The sequence below is a fragment of the Chiloscyllium plagiosum genome, chromosome 18 (genome assembly GCF_004010195.1).
Source record: "Chiloscyllium plagiosum isolate BGI_BamShark_2017 chromosome 18, ASM401019v2, whole genome shotgun sequence".
In the NCBI taxonomy this organism is placed as follows: Eukaryota; Metazoa; Chordata; class Chondrichthyes; order Orectolobiformes; family Hemiscylliidae; genus Chiloscyllium; species Chiloscyllium plagiosum.
In genome coordinates this window covers 7,811,498-7,826,324 of record NC_057727.1, presented here as the reverse complement: position 1 = coordinate 7,826,324, position 14,827 = coordinate 7,811,498, and the positions used below count along the sequence as shown (strand labels likewise).

General features: G+C 43.1%; 1 non-coding gene across 1 annotated transcript; it reads left to right on the top strand.

Moving 5' to 3' along the window:
- Window positions 1-13,725: 13,725 nt before the first annotated feature.
- On the top strand, window positions 13,726-13,798 carry trnaf-gaa. Its single transcript has one exon. It is a non-coding gene; the product is annotated as a tRNA-Phe (tRNA).
- Window positions 13,799-14,827: the final 1,029 nt, after the last annotated feature.

The following is a 14,827-nucleotide window of genomic DNA, read 5'->3' as shown; positions in this document are numbered from 1 at the left end:
TTGCCTTCATGAACAAAAGCTTATTGGCCAAATGTTTTTGCTATAAATAAGAAAAATCCATTTTTGTTTTATTTCATCTGATATTTGTATATGTTGGGATATCTGGAAGGGTAAACATTTATATTTAAATATAATATACTGAGTGTGATAATGTTTTGCATCCTTATTGAATAAGTTTGAGAATAAATCAATAATTTTATGTTGATTAAAGAACCTGGTTGACAGATAAAAATCAGATAACACAATTACATTGATGTTGTGACTTGAAAAGGCACTGCTTTCCTCCCATCTTAACAACTGGAAGAAAAAGCTGTTTGACTGATCATCAAGAATCATTTAATTGGTAGCAAAGACTAATTTCCATTTCTAATTGGATGTGGGGAAGTTGGGTGTTGTGAGGATGGATGTGTTTGTTGACTAATTACAAGAGAATGGAGCGTAGTCAGCTTAAGTGGGAAGTCATGTGATGAATCCTCCAGGGATATGTCCAGTTATAGCTGATGACATAATACTACACTGATTTTGACATGTTTATTTGCTGCTTAACTAAGGGCGAAAGCAGAAATGATTGGCTATCAGACTGGATTATTATCTTGCCCATAATTGTCAGAGAAATAATCATTGTTGTCTCCAAACCTGTCAAGATCTTGGTTCATAGATTTGTTTTTGGATGACTTTGCCTAAGTTTGCCTCTGGCCCACAAACTAGACTTTGAAGCTGTGAGAGATTTTAACTCTGAGTGAGCAAGTCTTATGAAGTTGTAGGTTTACTGTACCTTTAAGAGGGTTGAAAGGCTGGCAAGGACTTAGCAAGCACACATTGGTAAGACTTTAGAATTCATTATTAAAGATAAAAATTCTGGTAAACAGCCACCTGATGAAGGAGCAGTGTTCCAGAAGCTAGTGCTTCCAAACAAACCTGTTGGACTCTAACCTGGTGTTGTATAATTTTTAACTTTGTACACCCCAGTCCAACACTGGCTCCTCCAAATCATTATTCAAGATGAGTTTGTGGAGTACTTAGAAGTGCATGGTAAAATGCAAGGGAGTCAGCATGGCTTTGGCAAGGGGAGCTCATGCATGACAAATATTTTAGAAATGTTTGAGGAGATAACAATCAAGTTAAACAAAGAAGTGCCAGTGGGTATGATCAGTTTGGATTTCCAGACGGCCTTTGACGCGGTACTGCACAGAAGGCTGCGAAATAAAATAAAAATCCATAGTGTTAGGGGCTAAGTACTGACATGGATAGAGGATTGGCTGACTGCTAGAAGGTAGAGAGTAGGGATAAAGGGTTCTTTTCAGAATGGCAGCCGATGACAAGGACAGTTTTGCAGGGGTTAATGTTGGGACCACAATTATTCATGTTATACATTAACAATCCAGACAAAGGCACTGAGGGCATTGTTATTACATTTGCAGATGACACAAAGATAGGTGGAGGGATTGGTAGTGTTGAGGAAGTGGGGAAAGTGCAGAAGAATGTGGACAGGCAAGGAGAGTGGACAAAGATGTGGCAGATGGAAAATAGTGTGGGAAAATGTAAGGTCATGCACTTCGATAGGAAGAATAGAGGCATACACTATTTTCTAAATAAGGAAAGGCTTCAGAAATCTGAAGCACAAAAGCAGTTGGGAGTCCTTGTTCAGATTTCAGAAGATTAACATGCAGGTTCAGTTGGCAGTTCGGAAGGCAAATGCACTGTTAGCATTCCTTTTAAGAACGTAGACATACAAGCGTACAGATGTACTGCTGAGGCTGTATAAAGCTCTGGTCAGACCTTATTCACAATATTGAGAGCAGTTTAATTGAAAGGGGGATCAAGAGTTATGGGGAGAAGTCAGGAGAATGGAGTTGAGTAAAATATCAGCCATGATTGAGTGATTGTGTAGACTTGATGGGCTGAATAGCTTAATCTTGCTCCTATGTCTTATGCAGGTATATTTGTGTCTGTGTTTAGCAGTGGTATTGTGAGCTGTATAGCATTGGACTGGTGGGTATAACATATTGTCTATAATGTTGTTCATTCACAGCATATTATGAGCTGAATGGGGCTAATAAATGTAACAGGCAGGCGTTGAAACAGAGTACCATATTACACTGTCAGCTTCGAGTTTATGCTCTACACTTTGACTTCATTGTGAGACTGACCTTATTGTGAGACTGTTATCAGCAGAGCTGAGCTGACTAGGCAAATTTATAACTGCGGTCATCACTGGCAGCTGATAACCAGCTCCCTGCTTGCACACACACTTGCGTTTTCAGATCAGCTGCTGCCATCTACAGCTTGTGAAACTGAAACCAGCAACCTCTTACTTAAACATGCCAATATCCCCACTTTCAAGCTCACCAGTTTGCTCATCAGTTCAGTCATAGATTTATGGAATGACAAAGTACAATTGATCGTCTTTGAAAGAGCTATCAAATTCATCTAATTTCTCCCCATCATTCATTATTCACATTAGTTATAATTCTATGGGACATATCTCTGAAGTCAGAAGGCTGTGTATTCAAGTCTGTCCTCTGGAGACTTATATCACACCTTCGGGATGAAAATGTTCCATTGAGGCCATCTGATTGCTGATTGGACATAAAAGTTCCCATGGTCCAGTTTTGAAGAAGAGAGGAGGAATTCACTCCAAATTCACGCTTAATGTTGGTCCTGTGATCTTAAAAATAGTCCATTAATCTGGATGTTATTATATTGTTGTTTCTGGGAATCTTGCTCTTGTATATTGACTGCCATGTTTCATACATTACCACTGTGACTACACAGCACAACCACTTCATTGACTGAGGTCCCAAGTTCATGAAATATAACTTTTTCTCTTTTATTCCTTGATGTATTTGTCAAATTTCCTTTTGAAGAGAATTATTGATTCTATTTCCAAGGTTTTTTCAGATATTGTCTTACAAGTCTTAATTTATCATGTGTAGAAAAAGTGACAGCTATTTGCTGGATCATTACTCAGGGTAATATCCTAAACAATTAGAGTAAACTGACTGGGTTTCAAATCCAAACTTAGCTCGCCCTAAAATACTCAGTCATCATTAATTGCTGCATTCTCCATGGCAACACAGTGACAAATTAGAGTCCACTAGCCAACCAATCAGCACTTCTTCTCATAAAATATAAATGATAGAGTCAGAGAGATTGACAGCAGAGAAACAGACCCTTTGGTCCAACTCGTCCATGCCAACCAGATATCCTCAATTATTCCAGACACATTTTCCAGCACTTGGTCCATATTCTTCTAAATCCTTCCAATCATATACACATCTAGATGCTTTTTAAATGTTGTCACTGTACCAGCCTCCACCACTTCCACTAGCAGCTCATTCCATAGATGTACCACTCTTTGAGTGAAAAAATTGCCCCTTAGGTCACTTCTAAATCATTCCCCTCTCACCCTAAGCTTATTCCCTCTAGTTCTGCACACCTCCAAACCAGGGAAAAGACCTTGTGTATTTACCCTCTCTATGCCCCTCATGATTTTATAAACTTTAATTATGTCACCCCTCAGCATCTGAAGTTCTAGGGACCACAGCCTCAGTCTATTCAGCCTCTCCCAATAGCTCAAATCCTCCAAACCTAGCAAAATCCTTGTAGATCTTTACTAAACCCTTTCAAGTTTGACAACAGCCTTCCTACAGGAGTGAGATCAGAATTGCACACAATATTCCAAATGTGGCCTAACCAACATACTGTCCAGCCACAATATGACCTCCCAACTCCTGTACTCAATGCTCTGAACAATAAAGGAAAGCATACCAAACACCGCCTTCACTATCCTATCTACCTGCGATTCCACTTTCAAGGAACTATGAACCTGTACTCCAAGGTCTCTTTGTCAGCAACACTCCCTAAGACTTAACATTAAGTGTATAAATCCTGTCCTGATTTGTTTTTCCAAAATGCAGCACCTCACATTTATTTAAATTAAAATCCATCTGCCACTCATCGGCCCATTGGCCTATCTGATCAAGATCCCATTGTACTCTGAGGTAACCTTCTTTGCTGTCTACTACACCTCAAATTTTGGTGTCATCTGCGAATGTACTAACTGTACCTCCCATTGTTCACATCAAAATTATTTATATGGATGAAAAGCAGTGGACCCAGCATTGGTTCTTGTGGCACACCACTGATCACAGGCCTCCAGTCTGAAAATCAATCTTCCACCACCACCCTCTGTCTTCTACCTTCATGCCAGTTTTGTATCAAAATGACTAGTTCTCCCTGTATTGCATGAGATCTAACCTTGCTAACCAGTCTCCCATGCGAAAGCTTGTCGAATACTTTACTGAAGTTCATATAGATCATGTCCACCGCTCTGCCCTCACCAAACTCTTTGCTACTTCTTCATAAAACTCAATCAAGTTAGTGAGACATGGTTTGCCACGCACCAAGCCATGTTGACTATCCAAATACATGTACATCCTGTCTCTCAGGATTCCCTCCAACAGCTTGCCCACCACCGATGTCAGGCTCACCAGTCTATAGTTCCCTAGCTTGTCCTTACCATCTTTTTTAAATAGTGGCATCACGTTTACCAACCTCCAGTCTTCTGACACCTCACCTGTGACTAGGATGTTTTGAGAGAGAATTCTGGGGCAGTGCATGTTGGAGGATATTGATCAACGGTGGCTCCGAATGATGAAGGTTGGATAAAAGAGATCAGAACCAGAGAAGCACAAGATTTGACAAAAGGTGGAACAATTGGGTTACAGAACTAAAGAGGGGACAAGGCGATAGAGGGATTCAAATGCAAGGTGAGCATTTTGAATCGGAGAATTTAGCAGGTGATTTTTTAAAAATTCTGAGGTGGGACATGATCAACACTGACAAGACCAACATTTGCTCACCTCAAATAGCCCTGGGTAAAAGAAAACCTGAAAGCTCTGGAGAACCTGTTGAGTTCTGTACAATTTGAACACAGATTTTGGATTTTACAGTTTACATCATGTCAACCCTGTCCTTCACCTCGCCACATATACTCCCAGGACGATCAATTCCACTCCAGAACATCCCAGATGGCCTACTACTTCAATTACCACAATTTCCCCTCCCTCGTGGTCAACAATGTCCTCCAGGGCATCTCCTCCACTTCCCACACCTGCGCCTTTTAACCCCACCCCTCCAACCACAACAAGGATAGAACCCCCGTGATCCTCACTTTCCACCACACCACCCTCCAGATACAAAACATCGTCCTCCGCCATTAACACCACCTACAGTCAGACCCCACCACCAGAGATATATTTCCCTCTGCACCCCAATCAGGATTCTGCAGAGACCATTCCCTCCACTACTCCCTCAATAGGTCCACACCCCACACCAACCTACCCTCCACTCCGAGCACCTTCCCTTGCCACTGCAAGAGGTGTAAAACTTGCCCCCACACCTCCCCCCTCACCTTCATCCAAGGCCCCAAAGGAGCCTTCCACGTTCAGCACAGATTTTCCTGCACATCCAAATACCTCATCTACTGCATTTATTGCTCTTGAGGTGGTCTCCTCTAAAATGGCGAGACAGGACGTAAACTTATGGAACATCTCCGGGGCACACACACACCAGTCAACCCTAGTGCCCCGTGGCCAAACACTTCAATTGCCTCTCCCACTCCGTCAAGAACATATAATTCCTGGGCCTCCTGCACCGCCAAATCCTAGCCACCCAACGACTGGAGGAAGAATACCTCATCTTCCACCTTGGGACCCACCCACCGAACGGAATCAATTTCGATTTCACCAGTTTCCTGATCTCCCCTCCCCCCTCCACCTTATTCCAGATCCAACCCTCCAAATTGGGACCACCCTCTTACTGCATTTCCCCAAGGTAGTACTGTACAACAGAGACACCTAGGGGTTCAGGTCTATAATTCCTTGAAGTTTGCATGACAGGTCGGCAGGCATTTAGCATGCTGGCCTTCATTGCTCAGACCTTTGAGTCGAGGAGTTAGGATTTACATAGAGGTTATATAGGACATTGGTGAGGCCTCTTCTGTGTACTGTGCGCGGTTGTGGTCACCCTGCCAAAGGAGGGATATTATAAAATTGGAGAGGATTTGGATAAGATTTGCCAGGATGTTGCTGGGAATGGAGGGTTTGAGTTATAAAAATAGGCTGGCTAGGCTGGAACATTTTTCACTGGAGCGTATGAGGTTAAGCGTTGACCTTATAGAAGTTTATAAAATCACGAGAAGCATAGATAAGGTTAATAGCAAAGGTCTTTTACTTAGGATGGGGGAGTTCAAAACTAGGATACATATTTTTAAGGTGAAAGGAGAAAGTTTTAACAAGGTGAGAAGTGGCTACTTTTACACAAAGTTCCTGTGTGGAATGAACTGCCAGAGGAAGTGGTAGAGAAACAAATTTGTAAGGAAATCTCAGTTATCTGTAAGAATAATAGGGTAGTTATGGTAGGGGATTTTAACTTTTCAACATAAACTGGGACTGCCATAGTGTTAAGGGTTTAGGCGGAGAGGAATTTGTTAAGAGTGTACAAGAAAATGTTCTGAGTCAGGATGTGGATGTACCTACTAGAGAAGGTGCAAAACTTGACCTACTCTTGGGATATAAGGCAGGGCAGGTGACTGAGATGTCAGTAGGGGGGCACTTTGGGGCCAGCGACCATAATTCTATTAGTTTTAAAGTAGTGATGGAAAAGGAGAGACCAGATCTAAAAGTTGAAATTCTAAATTGGAGGGAGGCTAATTTTGATGGTATTAGACAAGAATTTTCAAAAGCTGATTGCGTACAGATGTTCACAGGTAAAGGGACGGCTGAAAATGGGAAGCCTTCAGAAATGAGACAATGAGAGTCCAGAGACGGTATACTCCTGTTAGGGTGAAAGGAAAGGCTGGTAGGTGTAGGGAATGCTGGATGACTAGAGAAATTGAAGGTTTGGTTAAGAAAAAGAAGGAAGCATATGTACGGTATAGAGAGGAGAGATCAAGTGCATCCTTTGAAGAGTATAAAGGCAGTAGAGGTATTCTTAACAGGGAAATCAGGGGGGCAAAAAGGGGACTTGTGAGAGCTTTGACAAACAGGGTTAAGGAGAATCCAAAGAGTTTTTACAAATACATTAAGGACAAAAGGGTAACTAGCGAGTGAATAGGGCCCCTCAAAGATCTGCAAGGCAGCCTTTGTGTTGAGCCCCAGGAGATGGGGGAGATACAAAACCAGTATTTCGCATCAGTGTTTACTGTGGAGAAGGACATGGAAGATATAGAATGTGGGGAAATAGATGGTGACATCTTGAAAAATGTCCATATTACAGAGGAGGAAGTGCTGAATGTCTTGAAACGCATAAAGGTGGATAAATCCCCAGGACCTGGTCGGGTGTATCCTATAACTCTGTGGGAAGCTAGGGAAATGATTGCTGGGCCCCTTGCTGAGATATTTGTATCATCAATAGTCACGGTGAGGTGCAGGAAGACTGGAGGTTGGCTAACGTGGTGCCACTGTTTAAGAAAGGTGGTAAGGACAAGCCAGGGAACTATTGACCAGTGAGGCTGATGTTGGTGATGGGCAGGTTGTTGGAGAGAATCCTGAGAGACAGGATTTACATGTATCAGTAAAGGCAAGCCCTGATTAGGGATACTCAACATGGCTTTGTGCGTAGGAAATCATGTCTCAATAACTTGATCTAGTATTTTGAAAAAGTAACAAAGAGGATTGATGAGGGCAGAATGGTCAACATGATCTATATGGACTTCAATACAGCATTCGATAAGGTTGCCCATGGGAGACTGGTTAACAAGGTTAGATCTCATGGAATACAGGGAGAACTAGCCATTTGGATACAGAATTGACTTGAAGATAGAAGACAAATGGTGGTGATGGAGGGTTGTTTTTCAGACTGGAGGCCTGTGACCAGTGGAGAGTCACAGGATCGGTGCTGGGTGCACTACGTTTTGTCATTTACATAAGTGATTTGGATATGAACATAGGAGGAAAAGGTAGTAAGTTTGCAGATGTCACCAAAATTGGAGGTGTAGTGGACAGCGAAGAAGGTTACCTCAGATTGTAATGGGATCTTGATCAGATTGGTCAATGGGCTAAGGAGTGGCAGATGGAGTTTAATTTAAGTAAATGCGAGGTGCTGCATTTTGGGAAATCAAATCTGAGCAGTACTTGGGTCTTGGGGAGTGGTGCTGACAAGGAGACCTTGAAGTGCAGGATCATAGTACCTTGAAAGTAGAGTCGCAGGTAGTTAGGGTAGTGAAGAAGGTGTTTGGTATGCTTTCCTTTATTGGTCAGAGCATTGAGTACCGGAATGAGGAGGCATGTTGTGGCTGTGCAGGATGTTGGTTAGGCCACATATGGCATATTGCATGCAGTTCCAGTCACCTTCCTATTGGAAAGATGTTTTGAAACATGAAAGAGTTCAGAAAAGATTGGAGGATTTGAGCTACAGGGAGAGGCTGAATAGGCTGTGGCTGTTTTCCCTGGAGTGTCATAGGCTGAGGGGTGACCTAATAGATGTATATAAATTCATGAGGCGCATGGATAGGATAAATAGACAAAGTCTTTTCCCTGGGGTGGGGGAGTCCATAACTAGAGGCCATGAGTTAAGGGTAAGAGGGGAAAAATATAAAAGAGACGTAAGGGCAACGTTTTTACTCAGAGGGTGGTGTGTATTTGGAATGAGCTGCCAGAAGAAGTGGTGGAGGCTAGTACAATTGTGACATTTAAAAGGCATCTGGATTTGTACATGAATAGGAAGGGTTAAGAGGGATATCGGCCAAGTGCTGGCAAATGGGACTAGATTAGGTTGGTATATCTAGCCGGCATGGACGAGTTGGACTGAAGAGTCTGTTTCTGTGCTGTACATCTCAATGACTCTCTGACAGATCCGGGTACAAAATACAATGTTGAAAATACATTTGGATAAGTTCATGAATAGCAAGGATTTGGAGGGATATGGGCCAAACGCAGGCAAATGTGACTTGTATAGTTTGGGAATATATTTGATGTGGACTAGTTGGACCGAAGGGTCTGATTCCATGCTGTCTGAGTCTATGACTCGATAATAGCCACAGTTGAATGCTCCTTTGACATGAATCAATGCAACAAGTTACCTTGCTGTGCCAGTTGATAAGTTGTCAAAGGTCTTCTTTAAAACTTGCCAATTGCTGGTAGACCTTCACTGGTGAGGATGGAATAGAGATTGCTAACGATTCTACGTACAGTAAGAATGCCATCATTCTAAATACACAGAACATAGAACATTACAGCACAGTACAGGCCCTTTGGCCCTCGATGTTGCACCAACCTGTGAAAACAGTCTGAAGCCCATCTTACCTGCACTATTCCATTCTCATCCATATGCCTATCCAATGTCCATTTAAATGCCCTTAAAGTTGGCGATGCTACGACTGTCACAGGTTGGGCATTCCACGCCCTTACTACACACCGAGTATAGAAACTACCTCTGAGATCTCTCCTATATTTATCACCCTTCAATTTAAAGCTATGTCCCCTTGTGTTAGCCATCATCATCCAAAGAAAAAGGCTCTCACTGCCCACCCTATCTAAGCCTCTGATTATCTTATATGTCTCAATTAAGTCACCTCTCAACCTCTTCTCTCTAAAGAAAACAGCCTCAACACTCTCAGCTTTTCCTCATAAGACCTTGCCTCCATACCAGGCAACATCCTGGTAAATCTCCTCTGCACCCTTTCCAATGCTTCCACATCCTTCCCATTATGCGGTGACCAGAACTGTATGCAATACTTCAAGTGAGGCTGCACCAGGTTTTTGTACAGCTGCAACATGGCTTCATGGCTCTGAAACTCAATCCCTCTACCAATAAAATTGAACACACTGTATATCTTCTTAACAACCCTATCCATCTGATTGGCAACTTTCAGGGATCTAGGTACATGAACACAGAGATCTCTCTGCTCATCCACACTACCAAGAATCTTACCATTAGTCCAATACTCTGTATTCCTGTTACTCCTTCCAAAGCTAATCGCCTCACACTTTTCTGTATTAAACTCCATTTGCCACCTCTCAGCACAGCTCTGCAGCTTATCTATGTCCCTGTAACTTGCAGCATCCTTCCACACTATCCACAACTCCACCGACAACAAATTCTGCAACAACAAACATCACACATTGATTCAATGCCGGGTTTTGGTAAAATAAGGAGATCATTTCCTTTTGAGTATTGGTTCAGCTCCGTTGGGGAACAGTGAATCTGAAACTCTTGCCCACAATGAACTGTGGAAAAACAATGATATACAAAGTACACAGTGGACAGAGGCAGTGGCTGAAGCAACATGTCTGGTAAGAAAAGAGGATGAATGATATGAGGGAATATTGAACAAAGAGGGGAATGTTGTGAAGAAATTTGCACCAAATAAGCAGGACATTTCCCAAGTAAATGTGGCAGTGAGCAAAGTGTGGGACTTAATGGGTGTTTTGCACAGCTGAAATAGTTCAGTTGGAAGAGTTTTAAACTGAAGATCCAAAGGTCCCTGTCTCAATTCTGCATTTTGGCAAAATGAGGGTTTCCTCGTTGTGTGAGGTTTTTGTTTTGCTCTGATGGATGAGGGTGAATCAGATGCTCTCTACCTCGCTTTACAATTGGTTTGACTGCATCTCCGAGCTTGCTGCCCTCGTTCTCCATCAGGCTCCTGCACCAATTGGTGGGTCATTCCGGACCTTTCACTTCTTTTGCTCCAAGTCACTTTGCAAAGTTCTTCTCATTCGCTGCAATCCTGCACCAAATCAAATTCCATTGACTGTTCATTCATGAAAATCTTTGTGTCATATCAGTCTAAGTCTCAGCAACACTGACTAGAAATATTATAGTTCGAATACTTTAGATGGAGCAGTTTTTGTCCTATGTGTGTTGGTCAGAGTATTGACTTTAGGAGTTGGGAGGTCATGTTGCGGCTGCACAGGACACTGGTTAGGCCACTTTTGGAATATTGTGTGCAATTCTGGTCTCCTTCCTATCTGAAGGATGTTGTGAAACGTGAAAGGGTTCAGAAAAGATTTAGAAGCATGTTGCCATGGTTGGAGGATTTGAGCTATAAGGAGAGGTTGAAAAGGCTGGGGCTGTTTTCCCTGGAGTGTCGGAGGCCTGGGGGTGACCTTATAGAGGTCTATAAAATCATGAGGAGCATGGATAGGATAAATAGACAAAGTCTTTTCCCTGGGGTGGGGGAATCCAGAACTAGAGGGCATAGATTTAGGGTGAGAGGGGAAAGATATAAAAGAGACCTCAGGGGCCACTTTTTCATGCAGAGGGTGGTGCGTGTATGGAATGAGCTGCCAGAGGAAGTGGTGTAGGCGAGTACGATAGCAACATTTAAAAGGCATCTGAATGGGTAAATGAATAGGAAGGGTTTGGAGGGATATGGGCCAGGTGCTGGCAGGTGGGACTAGATTAGGTTGGGATGTCTGGTCAACATGAACAAGTTGAACCGAAGGGCCTGTTTCTGTGCTATACATCTCTATGACTCTGTGATTCTATGACGGCTTATGTAAGGATGAGATGTGAAGACTCAGTTAGGGCACATGAGAGATACAACTTATCCAGGAAGGTTTTAAAGAGAGAACTAAGAAGAGCCAGGAGGGGATATGCGAAGTCATTGGCAGATGGGATTACGAAAAATCCTAACACTTTCAATTGGTATATCAGGAATAAAAGGATGACTAGAAAAAGATGAGGGCCAATCAAAGACAGTAGTGGGAAGATGTGCATGGAGTCTGCAGAGATGGGAAGCACTAAATGAATATTTTTCCTCAGTATTCATACTGGAAAAAGAAAATGCTGTCCAGGAGCATACTGAGATACAGGCTACTAGACTAGACTGGATTGAGGTTCACAAGGAGAAGGTGTTCATTGTGTAAAGTGTGAAAATAGATGTCCCCTAAGCCTGATGGGATTTATCTTAGGATTCTCTGGGAAGCCAGGGTGGAGATTGCTGAGCCTTTGACTTTGATCCTATATGTTGACATTGTCCACAGGAATAGTGCCAGAAGTGTGAAGGATAGCAAATGTTGTCCCCATGTTCAAGAATGGAGTAGAAATAACCCTGGTAATTGTAGACTAGTGAACCTTCCTTTAGTTGTGGGTAAAATGTTGGAAAAGGTTACAAGAGACAGGACTGAAAATCATCCAGAGAGGGAAAAGTTGATTAGGGATACTGACACAGATTTGTGAAGGGTAAGGCACGCCTCACACACCATACTGAAGGTGACCAAACAGGCGGATGAGAGTGAAGTGGTTGATGTGGTGTATATGGATTTCAGTAAGGTACTTGATAAGGTTGTCCATGAGAGGCTATTGCACAAAATATAGAGACATGGGATTGTGGGTGATTTAGCAGTTTGGATCAGAAATTAGTGAGCTGAAAGAAGACAGACAGTGACAAAATTATAGAATCACTTTTGATGGCCATTGTTCTCAACACAGTAGCTGAAGTGACCTGTCTGGCGTTAGACTGAAGATCTAAAGGTCCCTGGTTCAATCCTGGGTTTTGGCAACTGCAGCATTGTTTGCGTGCTCCATCTTTTGCTTAGCTGTGATGGAGGCGAGTGAATTGGAAACTCTGCACCTCGTCTTGCTGTTGCGAGGGTAGGTTTGATTGCATCTCACCCTTTGCTGCCCTCCTTCTGCATCGTGCCCCTGCAGCGATAGGTGTGTCATTCTTCACATTTTGCTTCCTGACTCTTGGCAAATTTCTTAATATTCACTGCGTAACGAGCATTCCAAAATAATCAAATAATCAAATTGATAAACCCTCAATCCCGCACCAACTCAAATTCTTCTGACTGTTTATTGACCAACATCTGCGAATGCACAAAATAGTCTTTGAGTCAGCAACGCGTACATGGTGGCCTTTGCACTCTCTCTATCAAACACTCCCTCGATCATAAGCTTGCTGCCGGCCAGCTGTTCCGACTTGCAAAAACTGGTGATCCCTGATCGCAATGGAAAAGTTGCAGGAGAGATGCTGACATGTGCATGGCTGCCTGACTTTAGGTGGATTTGAGCGTTCCAGAGGTGCGCCTCAGGAAATCGTTTTGGACTTTCCTTGTTTTCGACACAAGCGGTCACTTCAGAAATGATTGTGCAGAATGACGATGGAAAAGTATTCACAAACAGATTCGGTCGGGTAAACAGTCAGTGACTTGCATGCCGCTTTGGAGACGGTTGCAGAGAACTTGGGAATCCTCAAGCCTGCAGAGTAATAACTGATGGTTTTCACAGTGGGCGGACTGAAGCTGGAGCAGAGGCGATTAGTTAAAATAGTTCCAGTGCATTGGGTTGCTTGCAAAGCAGCTTAGACTGATACTGACCATTTGCAGACGGATGGCATCACGTGCAGCATTTTGAGAGGTAGAGGAGAGATGGAGGTGAAGCTGGCGAGAGATGTTGACGGTGAACGGAGCACGACGTGGAACCTGTTGAGGACTGGAGAGACCAGTTCCTCGTTGTGCATTTGACGAGCAAGTTGAGCAGACCCAAGTTGTCAACTTCAGAAATGATTGTGCAGAATGAACGACAGTGTAGATATAGACGGTATAAAGAGGCAGCAGCTGAAGCGAACTGTCCGCCGAGAAAACAGGATAAATGATGTTGGGGAATTTTGCCGGAAGAAGTTAATGTTGTGAGGAAATTTGGAACAAATATGCAGGGCAAATCCCAAGTGAATGTGGTAGCGAGCAAAGTGCTGAATCTGATGTATTTCCCTCCACAGCTAAAATAGCTCAGTTGGGAGAGTGTTAGATTGAAGATCTAAAGGTCCCTGGTTTAATCCTGGGTTTCGGCAAAAGCTGGAGTGCTTCCTCTTTTTTTTTATCTGTGATAGAGACGAGTTAATCTGAAGATCTGCCCCTTGTGTTGCAAGAGTGATTTTGATTGCATCTCTCCTTCTGCATCATGCCTCTGCAGTGATTAGTGTGTCGTTCTACACCTTTTGCTTCCTGACTCTTTGCAAATTTCTTCTCATTCGCTGTATAGCGAGCATTCCAAAACAGTCAAATAATCAAATCGACAAACCCTCAATCCTGCACCAATTCAAATTCTCCTGACTCTTCATTGACCAACATCTGCGAATGCACAAAACAGTCTTTGAGTCAACAACATCTACATGGTAGCCTTTACACTCTCTCTATCAAACACTCCCTCGATCATAAACTTGCTGAGGGCCAGCTGTTCCAAATTGCAAAGACTGGTGATCCCTGATCGCAATGGAAAAGTTGCAGGAGAGATGCTGACATGCGCATGGCCGCCTGACTTTAGGCCGATTTGAGCGTTCCAGAGTTGCGCCTTTAGAAATTGCTTTGCACTGTCCTTGTTTTCGACACAAGCGGTCACTTCAGAAATGATTGTGCAGAATGACGATGGAAAGGTATTCACAAACAGAGTCAGTCGTGTAAACAGGCAGTGACTTACATGCCATTTTGGAGATGGTTGCGGAGAACTTGGGAATCCTCAAGCCTGCAGAGTAATAACTGATGATTTTCACAGTGGGTGGACTGAAGCTGGAGTAGAGGCGATTAGTTAAAATAGTTCCAGTGCATTGGGTTGCTTGCAAAGCAGCTTCGATAGATAGTGGCATCAGTAATTTGCAGACAGTTGGCATCACGTGCAGCATTTCGAGAGGTTGGGGAGAGACGGAGGTGAAGCTGGCAAGAGATGTTGACAGTGAATGGTGCATGATGTGGAACATGTTGAGGACTGGAGGGACCAGTTCCTCGCTGTGCATTTGACGAGCGAGTTTACCAGAGCGAAGTTGTCAACTACAGAAATGATTGTGCAGAATGAACGACAGTGTAGACATAGACGGCGTAAAGAG